This window comes from Chaetura pelagica, unplaced genomic scaffold, assembly GCF_000747805.2.
Source record: "Chaetura pelagica isolate M959 unplaced genomic scaffold, ChaPel_1.0 scaffold354, whole genome shotgun sequence".
Taxonomy (NCBI): Eukaryota; Metazoa; Chordata; class Aves; order Apodiformes; family Apodidae; genus Chaetura; species Chaetura pelagica.
In genome coordinates, this window is record NW_009953299.1 from 648,287 (window position 1) to 675,814 (window position 27,528).

A 27,528-nucleotide genomic window follows, 5' to 3' on the forward strand; every position below is an offset into this window, starting at 1 on the left:
TACATGAGCAGGGCAAAAATCTGCACAGCCTTTTTGGACTACACAAGGAGTGAATCCTTTTGGGGTGGAAAAGAAGCCTGAAATACTGCTGCTGTATTTCTTCCCTTTCACATTAAGAACCAGGGCTAATGCTTTGTGGTTTGGAGGGAATGGAAAGCCTGAGAGTGCTGATAGCTTGTCACAACACTAGCTTTGGTTCTTCTGAAAAAAAACCAACACAACAAACAAATCAAATCAAAACTAAACCAAACAAACCACAATAAAATTCTCTGCCCCAAAGAAATTGTTACATTGTTATACTTTGAAATTAATTTGTTTGATGTTACTTGAGTGAGAGTGGTGGTGGTTTTGGCTGGTAACGCGTAAAAATACTTCGTGTATATCCGGTTATCTGTGATTCACCAGTTGTATTTGTTGTGTCATTTTATTTGGGAAGTGTTGTTCAGATGTAATTATTTTAATTTATATCAGGATATTGAGCTGTACAGTCATGTAGTGACTTCAGTAATTCTTGTTGAAACTGGTGGGTGGGTACTGCTACTTCTGAGGCTGCCAAGGGTACAGAACAGTTAACAATTAACAGTGAATTATCTATAGAATCTGAATGCTGTTATGATAACACTGTTGTGCTAAGCACACACATTATAACCTGTCACCATTAACACAGAAAAGACACATTAAGAAGCAAGATGAAGGTCTACACTTAATTTAGTTTTCTTAAAGGGTATGTGCAAGAAATTAACTAAGAAACACCCAAAGAGAGATGAAAAGCAAATTGTCAAGGAAACTTAAAGACACATGGTCCTTAGAAAAGCCTTGTGATAATAGTGGGACAGGTGGGGGAGACTTTCCTACTTGAAACCTCCTCTGTTTAGGAAAAACATATACATAAATTGAATTGAATTGAAGATGACTGGCAAACCCCATAAAGATTCACTATAACTGCAAATTAATTTCTCTATTTTGGATAAATAATCCCAGTTCCTAATGACATGAAACAAGGATTCACGTGATACACAATCTCGATGCATAAGTAACCAAATCCAACACAACCTTAGTGTGGACAATTCAACATTACTAATTAGATTAATGGGCAAGGTTTCCAGAAGTGAAGGTTGTTTTCATATCCTTACTATTCATGAGAGAACATATCCTGCAATGACAGGCAATGTCCTCAGCTTCTGGGGGTCTATGTCTGAGAAGACTCAGACTCAGGAAATGGCCCCAGCTGAATGAAATGCTTAAGAAGGTCATGAAGATTCTGAAATCTGTTAGAGACAGAAATGAAAGTTCACCATTCCCAAATTCTCCACAATTGATAGGACTGAAGGCTTTTGTTTTCAGTTGATGAGAAATGTTTTGATGAAGTTGCTTTTTTAATTTTACTTTTAATATTGCAAAATCACATCTTACAAAGCATCAATAATGAGTAAAGTAAAATGAATAGCATTTTAATATTTTTTCTTATATTCTTCAAATTCCTTTTTTGACTTACCCAAACTACACCCTGAATTAATTTTTCCAAACTAATGTCTCATCAGGTATAATAGTCTAAGCAGATTTGAGTAGAAATACTTACTAACCAGCTTTACTTCTGTGAACAACCACAAAAACCGATGACAGGATTAAAAATTAGGTTATTAAATGCCTTCAATTCTGTAACAATAGAATAAATGCCAAAACAGTCTTTCATTTAATCTAATAATATCAAATCTACCATGTTTGCATTTTAAGTCAGACAGGAGGAGCTATTTTAAAGAACTGCTTTTAGCAACTGTGCTCCTTGGTAGTGGGTGACCCTTTGTTTTGCAGGCATCTCTCAGCTGTCATAAGTGACAGGGATGCTCACATGCAATGAGATCACCGGGATGGCAAGTTTCCAAGCCTTGTTCTCACCAGGTGAGGGCAGTCATATTCCTTAACCAAGAGCAAGCAGCTGTCACCTTGGGAAGAAACCAGATTGGCCACCCACACATTGAGCCAGAGGGATCCTGCTTGGCCTGAGCTTTGTGTATAGCAGAGGAAAAGAAAAATCTGAAACAAGGAAAGGGAAGAGAATATTTCATGAGCATAATTTATTTGTGCTTTTTTGTATGCCATAGCCTGTCTTATTTGAACATCAATTGCTATCATTTTGACGGAAGCGGGGGCACTGGGGTAATATACATATTTATGTGCAAAACCAACATGGAAATGCAGTCATCTTTGTCCTGATGCAGTGAAAGAATGTAACATCTACATATTAATAGCCACAAATTGGATGCAGTTCTCAGTAGTGTCATTTCAGAGAAAATCAAGGCAGAGGGGGTTTCAAGTCTTTTTCCTGCTTTTTCCTACTTGCAGCCAAGGGGTCAAATTCAGCTGAGCAGAGGAGGACAGTGCAGAGCACACCTATCTGGGCCAGAAAACCTCCCTGTGCTCTGAATGTGGGAGGAGAAACTTACTTTTACCTCTGCTGGAGGAGAAAATGACTTGACTTGTCATGGTCGCTCCATGGGAATTTAAAGACAGTTGCTGCAGTCTGTTAGCTAGGTTAGCTTCTCCAGAGACAGCACTGAGCCCTTCTGGATCCCTGGGGAATGGGAGGAATAAGATCAGTGAGTGCAATACCTGCCTGCTCAAATCCATGTGTGCTGACCCATGAGATCTCTGGTTCTATGACCCTTGCAATTGCTTGGCCTCCTGAAGAAAATGGACAATTAATGAATAGCCCTGTCCTTGCTTTCATCCAAATGGATTTGGCATTAATTTTGAAAGAAACTTAGTATTTGTGAGTTATGCATTTTGTGCTTTCTTAAACATCTGCTATTGGTAACTGTAGGAGACAAGTCCTGGAAGGGGGCCAGATGGTAGCTCTTTCTTCCTTCAGGTTTCTTCAGCAATCCTGCAAAAGGAAAGTGTACCAGGAAACTGGCATCAGGCTGAAAACAGCACAGCAGGCTTGCATGATACAGTAAAACACCCGCTTTCCAGGGCTGCTAGTAAAATGCCTACTATGAATGTACAGGGAAGAAAACAAGTACTACAGAAGCTGCAATGCTCAAAAGCATTAAAAATATTTATATTGAGTGTGAAATAGGTCAACAGTACTGCCAGTTTTTGTCATTGATCTTCTATTTCCCATGTAGGAATACTTTTTAAAGTCTACTGGGCCACAAATTAAGCTTTTACAAAAAAAATATCAGGCCCATTAAGTCAACCAGATGTTCAAAGGATTTCCTGCCCTTATGTCTTATTAATATTTCCTTCAGTCCTCAAATTACAGGAAATTATCTGATACAAGCCCAGTTTATGCATGAGAATGAGAGAAAATCATCCTGCAACACAGAGGATGCTACTGTTAGTGACTTAGAATAAATAACTATTTATCATTACAAGTAACTATGTTTCACCCAACAGGGTAAGTTTAAAATCCATTACAACTTCCACAGAATAATGATTACCCATTTTGATGAAACAAACAACAAAATAGTCAGAAAAGGAAGTTCCCAGCTAAGTCAACAACATAATCCTTTCACATCTTAGCATTTCAGCCTCCCGCCCCAAAAAAAAACCAAAACAACACAACTAAATAAAGCTTCTCAAAGCTGAACCAAACAACTGGCATGTGAGCTGCTTTCACATGGGGGAAGAATGTTAACAGGAGTTGTTTTGAGTCGGTTTGCTTGCACAGGTCTTTGTTTCTCAGTGGCATAACTTAAAAGGCATCACTTCTTCCTCAGGATTCCTCAGGATATTTCATAGTAGAGTCGTATCTGATTCTTGTTTGTGTGGTTTTGGGTTGTTTTTTTTAAAGTCTTATATGAAGCAGATTCATATGACACTGTATTCATAAACACATATATCAGATACAGCCACCTGTATCACTAAGCAAACATTGTCCTCAATATATTTTATTCCAAACTTCTTTACATAGAATTGTGTGGTGACATGTAACTGGTCAGATAAATCTGACATATATATATATTTTAACTTCCCTTTATTTGACAGGAAACAAACAATAGACTTACTGCTTGATTTTCAGATTTTGTCATTGTGTGGCAGCTGCAAGTTGCAAATTTTGTTTAGTGGTAGCACCTAAAAATACTTACATTTATGAAACAATTTTTTTCTATAAAGAAAGCATTTTCTTTCACTTGATTTTATTACTTTATAGGAGAATTGAGATAAAAAAAATTCTGCTGTATTTGAGCTTTCAGAAAATGAGATCCACAACGTAAACTTTCTCACAAGTTCTAAATTGTTTTAGATGCTGTTACAGATTTCATTTTTATCTTCTAAAATGTTTGCCATGTCTCTAAGAGTGCTGAGGGACCCTGCCCATTTGCGTTCATTTCAAAACAGATCATTGCAGTAAAAAGATAGATACACATCCCTTGTTTTTTTGCTCAAAGACACATTGCTTTCTCATGTTGATCTAGAGGTAAAATGTCTTTGACTGAAATACCCATGTTCCCCTTCTGTATGAATCAGTACCATATGGTCTGTGTTTTAACAGGTAGATAAGTTTATAAAAACAGCTAAATATATTTTTTCTGGAGAGCAGAGCCTGTGCTCCAGCTGCCAGAAATAATACATCTCAGGGAGGAATTTGAAGGAGGTTTGACCTGCTATTGGTACTTATTCTTCTCCTGGTGACATAACACACCATCTGCAGTCTTATAATCACCTTTACAGCAACTAAATGCTACGAAGAGAGGACTCATTTTAGGTGAGGAACGAACAACTTCTGAGCAACAAAACTCCTGATACTTTGAAGTGTCCCTCATGATAAAAATAAGGAAGCAACTTCAATTTCTACAGTATTTAAAGGAAAAGCTTTACAGACTTTTCCATAACATGATGGAAGGTCTCTAGTATGCACCGATGAACTTATTTTGAAATAAATTTTACACATTAAAAACAGTGCTATTGTAGTAGAGGTCATGAAAGATCATCTTCTTACAGAACAGTGGAGGGCATGAGTACCCTTACCTTTCCTGCAGAGGCTGTCTCAATTGCTACTGTTTTGATTGCTACAATTTCAATTGCAACTGCACATCAGGAAGTACTGTGACTTAGAGGCATTCCTTACTGCCCAATTCCTATATTTCTTCCTTTCACCTGAAGTGCGAACAGTTTGGGTGCTAACTTCATATAATAACTGGGAATGAAGAAAGAGGAATGGATACAAGAGCTAATTTGCAGCTATTAGAGGTCCGAGATCGCCGATGATTTACTTTGCTTCTTCAGAAAGGAAAAAGGAGATGAATAGATCTTGCTGCAGACATAAGTACGGAGTGGGAAGACTGAAGGAGAAAACTTCTCTGCTATTGCTACACAATATTATTATACACTTCAGGTTATGACCAAGCCCTTCTGTTATGATCATGTCTTCTCAGTAGCAGATGGCAGCAGAACCTCAGTAAGTGCACTCAATGCAGGCCCTTTCCCTCAGGTTCAGAAAAATGTTTTTCCATGCTCTAACTCTGTGCTTCAGGGAGATTCTGCAATATCACTGCCTGGAGCCAAAGTGCTGCTGCACTGCTGAGAAACTTTCAGTACCTTGTTACTCATTCCATAGAAACAGACTGGATTTGCTGATGGTTTCATCATGTCACAGTAAATATTTCACGGCCTGATCACCTTCAGGCCTCATTTCACTAGACCAAGGTACTAGTTTTTGTGGTGCCAGCTGCAATATAACCTCATTGTTATATGGGTTGTAATGAAACGCATTTCTTTTTCCCCAACATATCCTAATACCCCCATAGAACCCAAATTCTACCACCACTTTCTGCCAGCTTCCACAGAGTTAACCTTCTCTCTCCCTCTCCAACTGGATTTCCTTCAGATGTTTTCAGGTATCTAAAATTCAATCAAATATCTAGGGAAAAACAAAGACTTGGTGAAGAGGATTTAGAGTTGTGGTTTCCAAGCAGGACTGGAAACCATTTCAAATATATTTACCAGGGCATAAGTGTATCTTTTTTACTGCAACTTCATGCTTCAGTTGCCCCTACAGTTAAGTCACAGGAAGTCATTACACGCACCAGTTGCTGAGTATGCGCAGGTGCGATGCTTCTTACTGTGGAGTTAATCAGCTGTACAGGGGTGTCCTTACTCAGCATCTGGAAGGAGAAAGTTTCATCTGGCATTTTCTCTCAGTAAGATCTGAGCAATTAATGCACCATTTGTTTATATAATCCCCACTCTTTCTAACCGCACACCTGCCCAGCAGCTTCACTGCAATAATGCAATTCATGGTGACAGAAAGAATTCCAACCTTCATGCTAAAAAGCAGTTACTCTTTTTGACCAGACCTGTACACAGAGCAGAGAATTTCTGGAAATGCCATTTTCTGCACCCCGAGAGCTTTGTCATCCATCCAAAACCAAGGAACCAGGATTTGCAGGGATAAAAATGGTTTTCAGTCACCTCATATTTTTTCTGCTGTGTGCAATGTACTGATGGCATCTCATTCATCACAGGAGAGCAGTATGGGAGAAAAGAGCACATAAAACACAAGTAAACTCCTTTCCTTTCTCATTTGACCATAAAGGTTGAAATTTAGTTGAGAGCAGGAGGGCAGCTCCCAAAGAGCTGTTTCAACACAGAGCCACAGAGAACACCTGGGATAGATGCCAGGCTGAAACTGCGTATCCTTCCCTAGGACAGACTTTTAAATGACCTTTCAAAAGCAACATGCTATTTTTCAGAAATATTCTTATATCCACATTTCTCTCTCTTCAGTACTCCCAGACTGAAAATACAGCGGCCAGACAGAGTAAAGTTGTAGAGCAATAGAGAGTGCTCATTTATATGCCCACAAGGCTGCTCTTTGCCTTCAAACGAGCCTGCAAGGAAGGTCCGTGCACATTTATTCAGTACCTCAGTTATTTCTTTTTTTTTTCTCTCTCTCTTTCTTTTTTTTTTTTTTTTTTTTTTTTTAAGGACACACTCCTATTGGGAATAGCAAAAGATAATCCCCTGTATAATTTCCCATCAACAGTTTGATTCTGTCAGAAATCCGCTGGCTTGCAGAAGTCCTCAATAACAACTTTGACAAAAGCTGGCAGTTCTGACAGTCAGTCTGTCTCCCTCAGTTCTTCCACACACCTGGATACATCTATATATACACACAGAGCAGAAGGGAGTGAAAATAAAGCATCTCCTAGAATCGCTTGTCCACATCTCATTGACACTGGGCAAATTACCTTTTTCCTACAGAATCTTTTACATATTACTTCCTTCTCACCAAGCTCACAGAGTAATACTGGAGAGAAAGGGAATATTGAAGTGCTAAACCTTTATTTAAAAAGTCACCAGGTACAAATGATTTGCTCTGACAATTTATTACCAGCTCTGGGAAGTTTTGGAAAACAAGTGTTTCAATACCTTTTTGCAAGTGGCAGATGAGAGGAGTAAAATACTTGTGAGCTCTGGAGAGCCACAACTTTTCACTTTCTGAAATAAATTTTTTAAATATCAGGATCACTGCTGATATTTTTCCAGGAGAATTTTCTCTTTTCTTTCTCTGTTTCATCCACAATGGAGCATTATGCTCTTAGATTACCTGTTCAGTGAAAAGGTCAGCATAATTACAGGTTTGTAGTTCCAGGGCAAGAAACAATCTTCTTAAGGAATATAACACCTCATTTTTTTCTCTGCTTGTCTAAGTTGCTTACATTTTTTTTAGGCCTCATACTACGTCTTAGTCTACTTTCCAGAACAGCTGGCTAAGTGGTGGTACCTTTTCTGTATATCTATTTCTATCACTTTATCATATATTTTCCCTTATTAAAGCCAACCTTCCCCTCTCTCCCCTCTCCTTTTTAAAAAAAACCACAAACCAACAAACAAAACAACTACTAGTCATGCTTAAAGAAACAGACAATAAAATACTGTATTTTGCATTTGGATGACAATGTTCTAGCTGGGCCTGTGAAAAGGCATAAAAGACCCCCAAAGGAGTAAATTACACGCTTGCAAGACAGTATGATGAACTGCCTCTGCTGTGTCCAAGACCAGACCTGTAGCAATATGCTTCACGTTAGAATCAAGCTAAGAGAAATAACTACCTGATATGTTGTATTTGGAGATTTTATTGCTGAGTGCCTGCTCTGTAAAGCTGTTCCACACTTCCTTGTTGCTGACGGGCATCTGAAGAACAGTTGAGGAAAGCCATCATTTCAGTGTCAATTAACTCCTCTTCCTGCATGGTTCTGAGTGGCTCAGTATGCAATGGGCAAAGAAGAAGTTCCCCTCACAACAGCTACACAGCACGGCTGAGTATGAATAGTATGTTGTTTCACATATGAACTCCTTTGTCATCATTTCTAATAACTGATATAGGTCTTTGTATTTTGTCAGAGACAAGGAATTTACTGAAACATCACAAATGGTATTTTACAAAAACAGTTTGGATATCCCACCTGTGGTCAAGATCTTGTGATCACTTCCATTCTCTCTGCCTACCTGCCCAACTACATACATAAGCCACAATGGTTTCTTAAAATACATGATTCCTCTAGCAATAGGTTTTAATTTTAAGGTGTTTGTTGGTTTTCATGCCAATGTTTGTACACATCAGTTTGAACACAACTAACTGTCGTGATGCTGCCATGTAGCTTTTGGTTCCTCTTTACAGTAAAGAGAAATTACATCCTTTCTCTATTTTTACACTGCTTCCTTGTTCTGAGCCTTCTCCAGTATTCAAATGCACATTGAAACCTGTTCAGATCTCAATGCCTCTCTTTGGCAGTCATAGTGTTTTGCGCAGGCAGGCAAGCAGGTGTGTATGGGTCCATAGACACTATTTCTCTGCAGCAACTCTACTAGTGTTATGCCAGAAATAACAGAATCTAGATTTGAATGGTGAGAAGAAGACATGGTTGTGTTAAGGGGAGCCCATACACTGGGTCCTAAATCCTTGAGAAGGGGAAGCCTGAGCAGATTGATGCCAGTGAAATCCCACAGAAGGTTGTTAATATCTTCCTCAAATCCCAGGGGTTTTAAAATAAATGGCATAGGCTTTTGGACTTCTATATGAGCACTAAACTAATTTCAACATTAGGAAGACTAGCCAGCCTTCACTGGCAGACTGTTCTCAGCGATGCTCTTTTCACCATCCTCTTGGCAGCCTGAAATCCTGATTGGAAGGTTATATTTTAGGTAAAAATCAGTAGGTGTTTGTGAAAGTAAATGAGCAATAAGGTGCCCTGGTTCCCAGTAAAGGTGGTGTAAAACAGGATTAGATCTCCTTATTGCAAAGGTACAACACCCTTCACACCCTAAAGCCAGAGAAAGATTTTCCCTTAGTAACCCAGCTGGAGATATTTATGTCTTGCAGATGGAAGCCATTGTCCTTCCTCTAGACATGATTACATTAGGCAGACTGACCTGTACTGAATGTGTTATATCTCAGCTAGTCCCTAGATGGCCTATTAAACAAAGCTGCCAATTAACTATGTACCTGTATCCACACAGTTGTTAGGATGGTCCCTGCAGAGCTGGCAGATGTTGCAGTGTGAGTACTCCATGGCTGCTCTGGTTTCCTCCTTTCCTCTTGCAGTTCTAAAAGCTGTGAGAGTCTGACATGGAGGTTGCAGAACACACCGACCTAATTAAATGGAAGTTGCTGTTGTAGAGGAATTATAAATTATTTTGTTCCTTCTAGTTACACCTGAAAGGAAGTACAACAGCCAAGAGAAAGTACAGGATATGGAGAGCATTTAAAATAGAGCTCTTTTTACTGAAGTTAGAAATAGATTGGATCATGGTATAGGAAACTATATTAGGAAACACTAAAAAAACCCCCATGGTTCTAGTCAAGTTACAGCTTAATTGAATTCTCATCGTAACTGAACTTAGGTGAAGTGTGTTGGACTGATAATCCCAAAGAAGCTGAAAGTTAGCAGCCTCCTCTTTTTATACATATATGCATTACAATTCCTCGGTAGATTTCTTGCTGTTCTTATGAAGGCCAAGAAACTAGTTGCCTTAAAAAATTTACAGTGTTGCTATGCTCTAAGTCCACCATGTACTGCTTTGCCCAATCTGCTACATGTTTCTCAACTTCGGTTTCTGGAGTCAATCCATTCACCACTGAATAATACTAGCAGGTTTTAATTCCAAAATTCATTTTCAGTCAGCAATCGCTGGGATTTTCATGTGACTTACCAACAGTCAAATCCAGGAGCTCAACCCGTGACAGAAAAATGAATACAGAAAGTGTCATGAAAGCTGCCAAAATAAAATTCAATCTCAAGTAAGTATTGGCAGAAATATAGCCATTGTCACTATAAAGAGGTACTGTGAAAACTGCTTTTGCCATGACAGTTTTCCAATGTAACAAAAGTAAAACTCCCAGCGAAGTCCCTTTAACTCATCCAACCGATGATATACGATGTTATACAGATATCAACAAAAATAAAAAAAATTGAACAAATTTCCAAATACATTTTCAAGTCCCTATTATAGTCAAAACTAAGAGAAGAGTCTGATAATCAAGTAGAAAGGCTGGTCTTAACTACTGATATTATGTGGAAGGAATTAATATTCTCTGGATATAAGTAAATTTATTATTTTTCACAAATATTAATTTTATAGAGCCTTTATGGTTTCATTGTTGGTTAACAGAAATAGGCTTATTGGAAAACACTTACTGAAAATATGAAAAGGATGCAAAAAGATCTTTGCTTTTCTTCACAAGCTCAGATGTATGATGTAGTTTGTGCCTTCAACTTGGTCAGAGTAGGAAGCAGAGGTTACATTTCTGGAAGACATTAGCAGCCTTCCCTCACCAAGATTTTCAGTGGCAGTGAAGCAATGGAATGACAACTAGAAAGGAGACCTCAGAGACCTGGAATATTCATTAGGTTTTCTTCTTGAATACCATACTACATACCAAATGAAACTCTGGTTTTGAGGAAACTGATGTTCATTGGCATTACTTCGTCTTCTGTTCTGTTGCAGAGATGAACCTGTTGGCTCTTCCATTTTGAAGGGGGATTTGCAAAATTTAGATTCTGACTTCATCCCCTTGAGTAATTTGTGAGTGAGTTCAACTTCCTGTTTCTACCTATTGGCATTAGTTTCTTGAGAACTAGATTGTGATTAACTTCACTGCCAGCACACCAAGGAAAAAAAACAACCCTCAATATGAACTTGCAATAGTAGCAAGAAACTAGCATAAATATCTAATCACATTTTTGTTCAATCCTGTTCACTTATGGCTAAGATATGAAGAACAGAACAAATACAAAATAGAAGTAGGGAGGGTTGAGTGGAGAGGATGATAGCTGTATTCTGTTTTTAAAATCCCATCAATTGTTTTGAGTTACTGATAGCCCTGTTCTGTAGAAACTGGAGTATACATAAATCACTATAGAATCAAAACTGATAACAGGGTGAGCTGGTCCTTAAGCCTGTGTTTATACACCTGGAAAGAAATGAAATTGTATTAGCAAGGACTGTGGAAGCAAACACAGGAGGCACTCTCCTGTCAAAGTGCAAAATATTATTCAAGTCTATAGGGCAATCTATCAGTTCTTAACTCTGGAATGGTATTGGGAATTCTTAATACACAAATTTTATCAGGGTATTAAAAAGCTATAACTTGGTGGATGAATGAAGGCAGCAATTATCATTGATGGAAAATGACAGAAAGGGAAACAGGAGAAACAGACTGTAAATTAGAATTTATAAAATATAGGAAATTGGTTATAAATTGTAAGGACATAAGGGAAAAAACAAAATCTAGCAATACAAATAATGGTATGGATACTTATGAAAACATAGCTTCTACACTTTTATGTACATGCATAAGATATATTTTTTGGTAGCAATAAAACACTCTTATTACTGAGAGACATGGTAGAAGTTTCAGTGACACTGAAAAGACAATACTATTTGAAAATATCTATAATCTGTATTTAAGAAAAAGCAGATTATATACCTATTCAGGGAGAGGATTTCATAGTACACTAGTAGATCAAAGGGATATAAAATATATCAGAGCTTAACTTTTTTTTTTTTAAGCAAGTATTTCTGGAGAACTTGCACCCAAATCCTACAAATTATCCATGATGAGCCCTGAGCACTAATTACCATCTTAGAAATATATTGTGGAATAAATAGGAAGCTCATCAGACAAGAATCTTAATACTTGTGAACAGTTCACAATGAAAAGCAAGATGACCTAGGCAACTATAGGCTAGTAAGTCTAATGCCAATCATGGCCAAAATAATAGAACAGTCATTTAGCTGATAAAGGACAGGAATGTAATTGGTGCCAATCAACTTCTTTCTGAACAAAATACTGTTAGCACAATAAATCTGATTCAATTTTTAAGGCAAAAGTCTGATGTACCTAAGCAATTATAAAACAAGCCTGGCTTGTTAAATTGCTTTTCTACATTAATGCATTCTCTTGGAAAAAAAAATAAAATAAAAGCTCTATACAGTCTTGCTGCAGTACCCATTAAGTGAACAAGGACCATGAAAGTGGCAAACCTCAAAATGAAACTCTGAGCAAAGAAACAAATGGAAATATCTTAACCCTATGTGGGTTCTCCCATTAGTTTCTGAGCTTAGCAAAACTACATGGAAGAAATGTTTGCAAAATATAAAAATTGGCAAGGAAAGAGGACTCTAGGTGACCTTAACTGCATTTAAATTCTCTTAATCAAACACAAAAAAATGTCTCCTCTAAATAAAAAGTTTTCTGCCATAGAAATGGAAAGGCAGGTACTGTCTGATGAAAGGAACCACGTGGCTGAATGTTTAACAGCACAGAGCGTGTGTATGACATGGCTAAATACTCTATTCAGAGACATTTAAAAAAAGGCTTTGCAAGGATGGAACATATAATTAATTTGGGGGGGGAAAACAAGTTTTTATTTCATTTCAATTTATAGAAGTGGGGAAATGCAACTGCCTCAATATTGTAGTGAACAATCACAAAATGCATGGGAACATCACAAATGTCCTTCAATACTAGGTGTCACAGTGACCAAATAACTCTCAAATGGTGCTGGGGTAAAAACTACTGGGGGTTAAGGTCTGTAAGTCTGTTTTGCAGTTTTGCACTTTTCCATTCCTCCCAATTGCTAAATTATCCATCCTGAAGAGGTAAATTTTCCTCTCATGATTTCTTCTTAGTGCTTTTTTGCAAAATCTTGAAGAATTTCCCAAGGAATATGTGCACTGCCCTCAGTGAAAAGTGATTTATACTGTGAGCGCCACTTACAATCAAATGTAGCAGGGAGTCAAGTTCATTAAGCTGTTTTGCCTTCTTGTCCATACGCAAAGCAACAGGCATCCCTAGAAACCAGAAAATATTCATTGAAATGGACAAAGCTGAGGTTAAAATAGAAGGATTGGTTGAAAGCAAAGAGGCTGGACAGAATAAAACCCCCTTCACTAAAATGCTATACATTTGAATTTCCAGTATCATTGATCTGGGACAAGAAATGCCATTCTCTGCACAGACCTACAGTCTATGTCACCAAAGCAATGAGCATTACTTCTGTCTTTTGCATTTTAAATGTAATTTTTTTGCAGTCAAAGTCTGAAACTACTTGGCTGCACATCTGAAATTCATGTTACATACTGTTCAGGGCCAAGAACCTGGATCTTCAGATCAGGGCCTGGATATTCAGAAATAGCAGTATTTAACTACAGATCCTCACATTGTGAATAAACATGAAGGGCAGGTATTAGTAAGTGCCTAAGAGCTGCTGAACAGAGAGCCAGTAACACATGCAAACATTTGAGATGCATTTAATTTTTGAAGCTTGACTTCAATTATGCACTACTATTTTGACACTAAGACATCAGCACAAAATTTCAATGCTATTATTTGTATTGATGCCTTTGTTACAGAAATATTTCTGTCTAATGAATCCTCCTTTATTCAGGCCTTATCTCTCTTACTCCTAGAAGGAGGTACAGTGCAGACCCAGCTCCTCTCTACTTGATTGTTTACCCCTATCACTAGTCAAAGCATGCCATTATGCACAGTATCAAACTATCATATTAATCATCTCCTTGAAATAAGAGAGGCTTGATAGGCCTGAGTGTACCACAGAATGCTGTAATCATGTACTTTCTTTGCAAGCTTTCTTAGGAGCAGACAAATTCCTATCTTTATAAGACCAGCAAACGTGTTTGGATAAAACAAGAGTCAATGTGCTCCATCACTTCAGCCACAAACCAAATTAAACATAAGCCTTTATACAGATTATAAAAAAATCAAAGCATTGTTCTTTCTGAACAAGAATATTTACATATCTGCAGTTCTTTTTTTGGGGATAAATAGTACTTAAAAACTTGTACCATATCAGAAAGCACTGGCAAGATGCTAAGCTAAACTCAGATAATTTGCAAGCATCTCAAATCCAGCAAGACGCCTGATGTCTAAACAAATGGAAACAAATCTCTACATGTTTTGCTTTGAACCTTTCATCTGCAAGGATCCCACATTTGCAAATCAAAGCTGTCCTCATTGTTCCCTTTGAAAGTATTTCTTAGATAAATAAAGATGTGCTGCCATGTTGATGAAGAAACACAGAACCTGTGCACATATAGTGCACATGAATAAACGATGATCAAGAGTTCATGAGAAGACAAGTACCTTGGAAGTAATGAGAACTGAGATAGGAAGCATGAGTTAAAGCATCTTATTGAGTTGCAGAGTGACCAGAAGAACTCCATCAATATGAACTCAAGTTATACTTCCTTGAAGCTTAATAACAGATGCTTAAAAATGCAAGCTGAGCTGGCAAGTTAGAACAGTTACCTTACTGATCCCAAGTAGGAACAGTCATGGTTTCACAGCCTTGCCCCACTTGTAGAGCTTATTTCACAACAGGGGACTGATCATGAATTTCCACCAGCAAATACTGTTGCTCCTGCAGCAAACTGAAATGTGATTGAAATGTGGCAAATATCTACCTGTCAGGCACCTAAGAAAAGCAATAGAAAGGCACAATCAGTTTTCTGTAACCCTATTGGACAAACTGGAAAATTAAATGCATAATATCTTTATTTTTTTGATAGCCCTAATAGATGTATTTACAACATGCACTTTCTCACTCTATTTTTCAACACATCAGACTTTTCCATTTGGCTTCACAATATTTTCACCCCTATAGAAAATGACTTTAATGCTTATTCTGTCACTACAGATAGAAACAGCTTCCCAGGTACCTCTGTCTCTTTAATGTAGAAGTCACATCCTGGAAGCATCTGTCAATATCGGCCTTTTCAAAAGCACTCAAATCCACTGCTGTCAAACATGTGGGATGCTCACAGTCAGCTCTTCTGTTCTTATCACCCACTCATTTCAGATCAGTGACCTTTCTGGCACAATAAAAGCTGCCAAAATACTGCAGACATGGTAAAAGTATGCAAATGCCAAGTGCTATTAAATGGGCCTGTTGTCTGTTGAAAGACAAGTTATTGCTTTCACTCAGTCACAAGAAATCTCTTAGATCCTTGTACAAACAAAGACAACTTGAGGTTATATTGATCTACATTCCTGAAGTTCAAACAAGCCTTAGGAATATGTTTAAAGGTGCTATGACTTCTTTAGGTGCTTGTAGAAGATATTTTAATTGAGTGCATGCTTTGTAGATCACATGGATACTGTAATCATTTCAAAATATTAAGACAAGAGTTTACAAAGGGAATTAGCCATCTTACTCACAGTGACTTCTGGTGACAGCTGGACACCTACTCCCCTTTAGATCTCAGAAAAGCATAAAGTCCTAACAAAGAGGCAATCAAAGTCTTTTAATGTGAATTTATCACTTCTTTCCTTCTTACCCTACAGCTGACATGAAAGAGTTTTAGAAAGAGAACAATGGCAGCCTTTCATGCAGCCAAAACTTGATCTCAGTTATATCAGAGTGCTTGATAGGCTTTTAACAAGAGAGGAGGTTGAATTAAAGAAGTGATTAATGCCCGTTGCTTTCATAGGCAGTCTGACACAACATATTTTGCTAGCAGGGCAGCCAAGAAGTAAAATTAGATTTATCTCAGGGTTCTCTGTCTCCCCTTTTATGATAGGATCTATGAATTAATTAGGGTAAATGAAGACGTAGGGAAAAAGATATTTCTCGTGTAAACTTTTAATACATTTCTACAAATAATGGCAACTGATTCTGAAATTGATGTCAGTTTCCTCCTTAGTCATATAAGTTTCCAGAGTTTGAATAATGACAAGCCACCAGGAGCAAAAACAATGATGCATTAAAGAAAAAAAACCCCAAACAAAAAGCAGTCACAACAAAACAAAACAAAAAACAAGCAGTCTCTTACAGAAAACGGCAAGGTTATTGTGAGAAACTGAGTCTTGAACTGAAAGGTGCATAAAATCCAACTTTTAGAGAATCTAGATAGTGTAATCCTGACAATGTCACACAGGAACAAAGATGAAGCAAATCTTGACTAAACTTGAACAGCATTTTAAGTGTCCAAAAAGCACTTTCAGTAGCACATTAGACGAACCAATTTAGAGCTACCACATTTGGCCTAATAAGTATGTAGTCACAACTCAGTTCTGAGACCTCTACAGACTACAAGTTTTATGTAACTCCTCATATATCCAACCAGACCCATTCTGGGTGAAGGACTACAGACATCAATAAGAATTTTATTTTCTTTATACGTCCTTCAATTTCATAGAATCATAGAATCATAGAAACCTAAGGGTTGGAAGGGACCTCAAAAGATCATCTAGTCCAACCCCCCCTGCCAGATAAGGGTCACCTAGAGCACATCACATAGGAACGCATCCAGGTGGGTTTTGAATGTCTCCAGTGAAGGAGACTCCACAACCTCCCTGGGCAGCCTGTTCCAGTGCTCTGTCACTCTTACGGTAAATTATTTTTTTTTTATATTCACCTTGAACCTCCTATGCTCCAATTTGCACCCATTACCCCTTGTTCTATCACTGGTCATCACTGAGAAAAGCCTAACTCCATCTCTCTGACACTCATCCCTTACATATTTGTAAACATTGATGAGGTCACCCCTCAGTCTCCTTTTCTCCAAGCTGAAGAGGCCCAGCTCCCTTAGCCTTACCTCATAAAGGAGATGTTCCACTCCCTTAATCGTCTTTGTAGCTCTGCGCTGGACTCTTTCAAGCAGTTCCCTGAACTAAGCAGCACTAATGGAGTCTAAAGGGGAACATGACTTTTTATGAGGCAAAGTGTCCACAAGGAAACATTTAAGAGAATGAAGGCTAGAAATTGTTTATGCCCTTAACTAGAGGGCAGAAGATAGCCTTCCAAACATTTATTCACTTAATTTTAATATCTTCATTGTGCCAACAGAATGGAGTAGCAATGATAAGCTATAAAACAAATCTACATTTTCTGCTTTTTGCAATCATTATTTCTATAGGTATCCATTATACACCTGAATGCAATTCTCTCATGGGCAGCTAAGCTTACTCTAGGACCCCAGCACACACTCACACAAAAGAAAACCACAACAAAAAACAACCAAAAGACAAAGAAGGTCTACGTATTTTGAGAAAGGCAAGTTCCTTTACTATGACAGGGAAAAGAAGAATCACCAAAGCCTGAATTCTCTAGTGAAACTACCTCTGGAATTATTACTGCATCAATTAAAAATCAAGTTTTAGATATTCCTTTTTAACCAGTATTGTATATTTAATTTTTGTTTAACTTTTGTAAAGAGCTATATGAGAGGAGAAATGTCTCTTCATCTTACGTTTTCTGCCACATCATGTGATGTTTTTTCTAAGAATAGACATTTTAATGAAATAATCTTAGGTTTTATAGTTGAAAGTACAACAATACCTGCCTATATTTGTTTCAGAATGTATTTCCTCCTATAAGTTTTATCAAATTATTTATCAAATTACTGAGCTATATGAAACTGTCTAATAAAGAAGATCGTAACTGTAAATCTTAATAATACAATTCTATATATTAAAATATATAAGGTAAATAATAGTAGAATTATAACAGCCTCTTGAAAAAGCCTATAGGACAAAATGCAGCAAATGAAACCTTTAATGTTATGCTGGTCCACACTCTGTTTTTTTGTTATGAATATTTAAATTCATTCTCCTTTTTCTAGTAAGAAAGGCTATTTAAACATTATACTTAAAAAAAATATAAAATCTTAGCATTGTTCCTGCCAACAGGTCAGTTAGCAATGAAAATACAAATCTGAACTAAATTTCTAGCACCTACACAGAGCTTCATGGCAGTAGAAAGAGAAGTCATCTTCAAGTATAAGTGGAGCTGATCTTGTGGGTCACATAGTTCATGGAGCACATAACACATAGTACATCAAGATGTGGAGCACATCTTGATCTGATGTGAACCCAAATATCTTCTCATACTAAGGATTTTTGTGAGCTTTTGCTTGACAGTTTCTTGTACTGCAACTATCTGTCACAGCCTGGTATTTAGCAGGATTAAGACGTGGCTCATACGTGTCTTTGCTTTTTCCCCTGAATTCTCCTCAGACTTGGCAGAGCATGTAAATTTGAAACTTGTCACCTCCTAAAGAGGAAAAGGCATAAGGACATGATGAAAATAGTTTGCAGATAATTCCTTCCTGGAAATTTTTACTTGAAAGTACAAAACATTTGAAATTCTGTGGCAAATTTCATAGCTGAGCATGGAATTTACATAATATGTACACTTCCATTCACATTTGAAGTGAATTATCTTGGCAGCATTCAAATTTTTCTGAGTTCACATCACTAAATATTTTCAGTGATGGAAATGTTTGGGAAAACAGCTGCAAAGTACTTAATTGATAAGAAAAAATATTTTTAATCTGACATTGGAAAGTTAATTTTGAAAGTAATTTTCTTCTCTTCAGGGCCAAAACCCCCCATCTTTTTCATTCACTGAAAACCACAGAGATTAAGACTTACAATTATTCTCCTCTCATTGATGTCAAAGTGAGAAGCTTCTGAACAGGAAGTCATTAACCATTAACCATTGTCTGACAACAAATCTGGGTGGCACAAACAAAATATCTTGAACAAGGTCACAAATTAGTATCTGAAATGTGAATAGAATCCAGGTCAACTGGTCGCATGTTCTCTCACATCTCTGCTCGTGAATTTCTAAGAGCTTGATAATTAGTAGAATAAAAACTAAGAGCAGCATCTGTATCAGTTCATATGGTGAATACTGGATTCCAGTCTGCTCTTCAAGCACTGTTGCAAAGAAGGTGCCATCCTCCTTGGTTAAGTATTCTCAGAAATTGTCCAAACACTTCTGCTTCCTAGCTCAGTACCTGTAACACTAGAGTTCAATGATGGATACAAAAGATTGGATCACTTGGGAATTCTAAACTACATTTTCCATAGTGAATTAACAAAATATTACATGTACAGATGTGTCTTAAGCTGTGATCGAATCAATTAAGTCTATGAGTGTCCCTTATGTTTACAGACTGTTTTGGATACTACAAATATTCCCATTTATTTATTTTTTGAACTAGAAATACTTGGTCTGCAGAACAGTTAGATCCTAATCAGAGGGCTAGAGGATAAACTGCATATCCATATGTTTAAGTGATGTTTCCATGGATACAACTGACATGATTTGAAGTTTCAAAATTCACTTTCAGAAAGTGACATAACACATTCTACCTTCCCAAAGATCTGAGTGTCACGATATAGACATCACCTGCCCATGCAATGAATGTGAAGTCAAGGATTGGAATGCAGAACCAAGGAAAAACACATTTAACTTGCATTGTTAATCTGACGTGCTGCCGCAGTGTGTGCGTGGGGAATCTTAAGAAGGCTGGGTCATTGTGTTGCTGTAAGAGGCATTTAGGCAGGAATAGTCAACTGCACAAATAAAGACCAGGACACAATTGGTTGCAAAGAAGTCCTAGAAAAAAGTATTATAGGGATGATGTGGGCCAACATCCAAACATGAGTCAACAATGCCATGCTGTTTCAATGAAAAGCAAATGCTGCATTAGGATCTATTAATAGGAATAGCTCACCAGACATGTGATGCAATCCTCCCATCCAAGCGCTGGCTGGAATACTGACTTCTATTCAGACACCCACACAGAGATGTCTGGAGCCATTTCAGACGTCCATGGTGGAAAGAACAAGAAGCAATGGGCATGTATTACTGCAAGGAATATTCAAGGTTGTTATTAGAGGAACTTTTTAGCAATAAATATAGTGTAGGCATGTAATATGCTGTCAGAGAAGACTGTGAAATCTCCACAACCATGAGTAATGAAAAGCAAGGGACAATTCTATCAGGAATGGCAGAAGTGTAGATCATCATGACCTAGGGATGGGCAAGGCCAAAATGACCTCTTGAGCTCTCACAGCTTTTGAGAATATGTTTCATTAAAATAAATAGGACTAAAAGCACTAAGAATAGCCACTCTTGTTTTTCATCAGACTGACAATCTCACTACATTAAGTTTCACAATAAATTAAAATTAACAGTCTGAAAAAAGATATATTCTGAAGGTGGCCCTTTCTTTAGATGTTGTCGTTGTTGTTGTTGTTGTTGTTGTTTTATTATTATTATTATTACTATAACTAATTGACTCTTTTTGACACACAGTTGTCAATTTTGTCAAAGCCCTCAGAAATCCAGGAAATTGTTCAGGAAATTACTTTTTCACATGAAGGATATACAGAAATGTATACTAAATTCTTCATTCTACACAAACAACCCAATGTCAGTCAGGAATTTTGTTTGGTTATGAAATGGCAAGGAGGAGAAACAAAGCCTGGGGAAGCCCTGATGATGAAGATTTTAACAGCAGAGACAGGTTTATCTGTTCTGTTCCTGGATCCAGTCAGAGATATTTTTTTTTAAAAAAAAAGTACCAAATATTCCAGCATTTTGATTCATTACTCAGTTGGATTTCTTTACATCAGAAGCTACAGCCAAAAGCATTGGGTGAACAAAAGCATATATTTTGTTATAATTAGGAGAATAACCTCAAGCAGAGCAAAGATTACCTGAAATTATATCTACCCCATAGGAAGCAAAGTCTGGACTTCACATAAATTAGGCCTTATTACAAAACAGTTGTGTTACTGGGTCATTACCTGATGGGACTAGGCAGCAATGTGAGGCAGAAGCCAGGAAAAAGCTTAGAAGATGTTAAATTAGGTCTTTCCACCAAAAAGGACTTAAAATCAAAGTAGGTGGTCTAGTGATGACAACATTAGGTACGTGACAGTGTCATAAAGAGCTAATTGTAAGAAAAAGTTTTACTGATTGATGTGGTAGGTAGCATTTACCAGGTCACTTGAATAAAAGTAGTGGTTTCTCCTTATGGTGGCAGGAGCTATTTGATGTCTTAGGCAATGATGAATTTCCTTCTGAAGATTTAGAGATAATTCCTGTACAGTAATTGTCATACTGCACTGTCAATCTGAATGCCATTATCACAGTAATAACCACAATTAAAAAGTGGAATAGTGTCATTTGAAGTTAAGTGCAAAGAATGTAGAAAGACTTGCATGTCGATTCACTTGAGCTATTCTTCCCTCTACTTGTTCTGTGTATTCATAGTCTTTTAGTGGAATTTAATCCAGTAAGTGCAGTATTTCTTAATTTAAATATTTCCTAATGGATTTTATATATCTGGACCAAATTAATCTTTCATATAGCATTCAAATAATAAATGGACTCCATTACAATAGATCTGGCTGGGACAATAAACCTGAATTATTGAAAGGAAAAAAATTATCATTAATATTGTCTTCAAAGACATCCTGAATTGAACCAGCAATTGAAAGTGGGAACAGCTGGGAAATGGGCTTTAAAACCCCAGAAGTGCTCCAAACAAAAATGCAGTTATGGACTCTGAAACTATCAGAAATCACTGTATTTCTGTCTACTTAGGGAGGATGCTCAGACCATTAGGAATGGGTACATGAATTAGCAGAATATTGTTCCTCAATTGGAACCTCTTAGAAGCAGTTCAGGTCATCTAAATATTTAAACATTTGAATATTTAAATGTTTTTAATGGGAGTTGAGAGGCTTTTTTTATTGTTTTATTTTATTCCACTTCAGTGCTGAGAGCAGACCAAGCTAATTCAGGGGCTTGAATGTGCCACTTGTGACTTATCCAAGACAACTCAACATCTGGCAGTTATGCGCAAGGACAGTCCCATCAGTCTCCTGCAGCTCCAGGCCTGGCCAAGTGCTTCAGATTTCGCCCTGTGACTTTTCTAATGGCATGGCAAGATGGTGTATGGTGTTTACCCAGTAGAGATCCACCCATAAAGGAAAAAAAAAAAAAAAAAAAAAAAGGGGGGAAAAAAAAAAAAAAAAAAAAAAAGGGGGGAAAAAAAAAAAAAAAAAAAAAAAGGGGGGAAAAAAAAAAAAAAAAAAAAAAAGGGGGGAAAAAAAAAAAAAAAAAAAAAAAGGGGGGAAAAAAAAAAAAAAAAAAAAAAAGGGGGGAAAAAAAAAAAAAAAAAAAAAAAGGGGGGAAAAAAAAAAAAAAAAAAAAAAAGGGGGGAAAAAAAAAAAAAAAAAAAAAAAGGGGGGAAAAAAAAAAAAAAAAAAAAAAAGGGGGGAAAAAAAAAAAAAAAAAAAAAAAGGGGGGAAAAAAAAAAAAAAAAAAAAAAAGGGGGGAAAAAAAAAAAAAAAAAAAAAAAGGGGGGAAAAAAAAAAAAAAAAAAAAAAAGGGGGGAAAAAAAAAAAAAAAAAAAAAAAGGGGGGAAAAAAAAAAAAAAAAAAAAAAAGGGGGGAAAAAAAAAAAAAAAAAAAAAAAGGGGGGAAAAAAAAAAAAAAAAAAAAAAAGGGGGGAAAAAAAAAAAAAAAAAAAAAAAGGGGGGAAAAAAAAAAAAAAAAAAAAAAAGGGGGGAAAAAAAAAAAAAAAAAAAAAAAGGGGGGAAAAAAAAAAAAAAAAAAAAAAAGGGGGGAAAAAAAAAAAAAAAAAAAAAAAGATGGAGGATAGAGAGGGAAAGAAAAGGAAAGAGCAAAGAGGAAGGGCAAAGGAAAAAGGGAAAGGGGAAGGGGAAAGGGGGAAGGGGAAAGGGGGAAGAGGAAAGGGGAAAAGGGATAGGAGAAAAGAGAAATGTAGGGAACAAGGGAGAGCAGATAGGGGAAGGGGAAAGGGGAGAGGAAAAAGGGCAAGGTGAAAAGGGAAATGGAAAAGGGAGGGGAAAAGAGAAGGGGGAAAGAGGAGGGGGAAAGGGGAAGTGGAAGGGAAGGCACAAAATGTTATTATAATTCTCATGCTTTAACTTTCTTATCATACTTCTGGGATCAGATGATCACCAATGCCATCAGAAAGGACAATACTGAAAGTCCAATCAGAAAGAGATGGGCAAGGACAAGACCACACTTCTTGGCAGCAGCTAGCTATGAAACGGCTTTGGTTGTACAAAGGTAGAGGAGATGATACAATTCCCACAGTGTGCAAAACTGGAAGGATAGAGGGGTTCAGAAGTTACAAGTGCCATCACCAGAGAAGGATGACTAGAAACTCTGGCCAGCTTTATTCCAGTGAAAAGCAACTGTCCCAGTAAATGTTTTTTAATAATATGGATGGGAAGCAGGAGAGAGGAAAAAGAAGTACTTTTAGCAAGGTTGCTCTCTGAATCTCTGGCCTGTGTCAGAAGTGATGGGTATAAGATGGTTACAACTGCAGTTAAGATCAGAAAGGACAAGGGCAAATAAAAAATTAATTCAGAAATACATTTCACAGTTCACACACAGTGAGGAGCAACACATTTTTTTAAATTCCCTTCTCTATTCAGAATTCACTTTACTTGATGTAATAAGTGTTGTTTTATACTTAAGGGAGTAGACTGATAAATAATACAATTAGTGAGTTTGGGCTGTCAGGAAAGGTCTATGCTTGCTGGAATTTATTCAGTTTAAGCAATATGTACATTGCACTTTCCATGCTCTACAGGGTAACTATGATGTAGGCATAGGTGTTGAAATAAGTGTTTGCCTCTCCTCACACAAAGAATGAATTAAACTCACGTCATTCAAATGAATGTTGGTTTCTGAGTATAACAGTGCAATAGCATAAGAATCCTAACCTAGGATTCCTATGGCTCAAGGAAATACAACACATAGGATGGTGTGATGAGTTGTGCTGTTTTCCTCCCACAGTCAGCAATACAAATAGGGAGAACATCAGGCATCCTCACTTCAAGTGAACTGCTCCTTGAAGACCATCAGGGTTTTCTTATACATCTAGAAGAACATGTGAATCCCGAAAAGACAACTGTGAAAATTGTTCTGAGGGACTCAAAAGTTAATATCACATATGATTGATACAATGTTCAGTTTTTAAACCTGTGTCTGATGCCTTGCTAATGTAAATCAGCACATGTCGACCAAAATCCAAGGATGAACTGCAAATGCACTTCGGAGGCACTATCAGAAACAAATTGTCAGTCCACTGAAAGATTGAAAGACTGAAATTAAGGTGATATTCCATAAGGTTATTTAGTGTTTATACTATCAGCGCAAATGTTGCCTCCCTTTTAACATTCACTGGTCTCCTGTCTGTAGTTTCCATAGAGCAATATCAGTACCTACCAGCTACTGATCTGCTAGCCTTGATTATAGACTAATCTTACCTTTAGCTCCAAAGCAAGATTTTGATGCTGACCACACATTTTGAGGGCTATATGAATTTTTTTTAAAATTGCAATTAATCTGTAGTGAGGTCACTGTCTGATTTCTGTTATCAAAAGGGTATTCTTCTAACTGGTCAGGAGACTCACAGACAGTGAGTTGTATTAGAGAAGGAAAATATATCTTTTTCTGCAATTTTTATTTTTTTATATTTTTTAAATTATGCTTTCTGGGTTAAAATAAAGCACAAGTGAATATCTGTTATTTCTGAGTTGGACTAGATGGGACAAGAAACTATGACTCTTGGTCATCCCTAGAGTTTTTTGAAAGTTATTCTTGGCAGGGGCTGAGGCCAAGTTTATGAAAGCACAGTAATCTTGTAGTCCACTTTATTTTCCAGCTGTCTTCCCAGCCCTTTTGAGGTTATAGATTCCCAATTGTTAAAGACCTATGTGCCTAATACATATATTCTGGCATGACAATATGTAAGGTAAAGACTGCCACCATTGCACATGTAAATGAATCACAGAATCAGACAGAGTCACAGAATCCTAGGGGTTGGAAGGGACTTCGAAAGATCATCTAGTCCAACACCCTGCCAGAGCAGGGTCACCTAGAGTACATCACACAGGAACGTGTTCAGGTGGGTTTTGAATGTCTCCAGTGAAGGAGACTCCACAACTTTTCTGGGCAGCCTGTTCCAGTGCTCTGTCACTCTCACAGTAAAGAAGTTCTTCCTGATATTCACACGGAACCTCCTATGCTTCATTTTGCATCTATTGCCCCTTGTCCTATCGCTGTTCATCACTGAAAAAAGCCTAGTTCCATCCTCCAGACACTCACCCTTAGCATATTTGTAAACATTGATGAGGTTACCCCTCAGTCTCCTTTTCTCCAAGCTAAAGAGACCCAGCTCCCTCAGTCTTTCCTCATAAGGGAGATGTTCCACTCCCTTCAGCATCTCTGTGGCTCTGCGCTGGACTCTTTCAAGCAGTTCCCTGTCCTCCTTGAACTGCTTGTGGCTTCCGGAGCAGAATCACCAGTCTGGGCATCATGTAAGGGAAGAGTTAAAAAATAGACTGTTTCAGTTCTTTGACCTGCTCTTGCACTTCGTGCACACAAGAGCAGATGCATTCATTTGTCAAGTGGTGGTTGTTGACAGTGTTGTTGCACTGGCACAGAGGGATAATTTGCCCTAGAAAAGATGTCAGTTCGAAGTAGAGTTCATGGGTTAGCCTCAGTGAGTAGTTAGAAACATCTCCCCATATGTCAGCAGATATTAGATGCCTCTGGCCTGAGAGTGAACAGGACAGAATGAGTTGGTCCCCCTGCCCTTGGCATTGCTCCCAGCTCTGCTCTCAGGGTTGCCTTAGCAGCAAGCTACAGACTGACCTTTGCCAACAAACAAAAAGCACAAGCTTGCAGGTCCCACAGGACTCTTCCCCAGAATTTTCCCTGGCAAAAGAGAAGAAGAAACTGCATAACATTGCAGAAAATCACAATGAAAGGGATGGTTGAAAGTTGTTACCTGTCAGATCTGCTGCTTGAGCAAATCCATTGAACTTAAACATCCTTTTAGTTTTAATAGAGCAACTGAAGCAGATACTGTAGCAGAGGAAAGCCTGCAGTGTTATCTAGGCCATATAAGCCTTTAAACTTCCTAACTTAAAAATGGTACAAAACTGAATTAACCACTTTTCTCACGTGTCATTAAACGCCCTAATCATGTAAAATCTAACATACCTGTCTGAATTCAGAAGGTTTCAAGAGCTAACTAAAAGCACACATAAAAAATTAGTGTGCTTTTTTTTTTTTTTTTTAAATTGGTTTAGGCTTCCTAAAGTATTCATATTGCTTTAAATTGTTTTGAAACACTTCCAGCAAATCATATGTCTGGTATCTCTGTGCAGTATACATGACCTCTCTTACTTACTGTAGCACTGGCTAATCATATTAAAAACTGGACAAGTTATACACTTCTCATTTCTGTGATTCTACTACTAATAATTCGAGGCAAATATTTAACCGTCATGTAGCCATTAGGGATAGAGAAGGTCAGCATTTTAAATTTATGCTGGAGTCTACGGGACTCAGACACTCAAAATCTAAGGAAATTTAAAGGAACCATATGCCAATAATTTGCCATACATAAAATGCCACTCAATACATAATTTAATTAGAAGGTTCCATAGCTGAAAAGTCATTTCTTCAACTTTGGTGCCAGCATACAGATTTTCAGAGAATTCTACAAAGAAATTGGTAATTAAATATTCTGTGCATATTCTATCAAATTTTGTTCTTTTCTCCATGAATATTCTAAAGGCTATAGAAGGAAGAAGGCTTAAAATATGGATTTATATCTTCAATTAAAACCAAATGAGAGGAAGCAAAAGATGGTGAGACTTTCAGTTGCATCAGTTATGGGAAACACATGAGCATCCTGATATACGGAGATATCTGAAGCCAATGCTGTTTATCTTATGCCCAAAGGGCAGACAGCAGAAAATTCACAGCAGGCACAGAGAATGCAAATCTTTGGCAAAATGCACCTTGTAGATCCCTTGATGCATCATTAAGAAGATGGGCCAAGTCTAGCCACACTGACAGATTACATCTTTTCCAACAGGACAAAAAGAAAAAAAAAGCCAGCCTTTCCAAAAATCCAAAATTCATATTTTTTGTTTTAAATGACTGATTTCTGATAATAACAACAATTTAAACTTCACAATCCATTTATAATTTCTAAACTTGGAATGAAAAAGGAGGAAAGACTCTTATCTCTGACTAATTTTGCTGGTTTGTGCAACCAGTATGGATGTGGTTTAAGCTGCTACGTGAAATCATTTTTAAAAACTTACATGATCTCTCTGTGTCCCAGGCAAGTGTTTTTATTCTCTTCACAGTGAATATGTAGGCCAACATCTTGCTTCTTTCTTTCTGTTAAACAC